This window comes from Penaeus monodon, chromosome 33 (assembly GCF_015228065.2).
Source record: "Penaeus monodon isolate SGIC_2016 chromosome 33, NSTDA_Pmon_1, whole genome shotgun sequence".
NCBI classification, from domain to species: domain Eukaryota; kingdom Metazoa; phylum Arthropoda; class Malacostraca; order Decapoda; family Penaeidae; genus Penaeus; species Penaeus monodon.
This window is the reverse complement of record NC_051418.1, coordinates 25766874-25767175: the sequence shown is the minus strand read 5'-3', so window position 1 is coordinate 25767175 and position 302 is coordinate 25766874. Positions and strand designations below refer to the sequence as shown.

Below are 302 nucleotides of genomic sequence, written 5' to 3'. Positions count from 1 at the left end.
ATTATTAATTTGGTCAGTGGCACTTCTTCTTGCGATTATCACATTACATTTTAGTTTGAGCGTTTTCTGCCTCGCGTGAAGGAGCCGTGATTATAATGTTGAATTCTTACACAAAGGGAAGTGTGTATATTTGATACGTGCGTTCTGTGATGTTGGGTGAACGTCCTTGAGGAATGCTTTGTTCTTGTTCTAATTGTCTGCGAGGAGCAAATTCTTGTGGACGATTTCCCTTTTTGATGATACTGCAATTACCTCGTTTGGGAGTGTTTATTATCCGTTTTGTTTACGCGGCGTGGCGGTTG

At 41.1% G+C, this 302-nt stretch overlaps 1 protein-coding gene across 1 annotated transcript in view; it reads left to right on the top strand.

The window, feature by feature from the left end:
- LOC119594318 overlaps positions 1-302 on the top strand; it is a gene marked incomplete at its 3' end in the record, with an annotated part of 85027 nt that overhangs the window by 82465 nt on the left and 2260 nt on the right.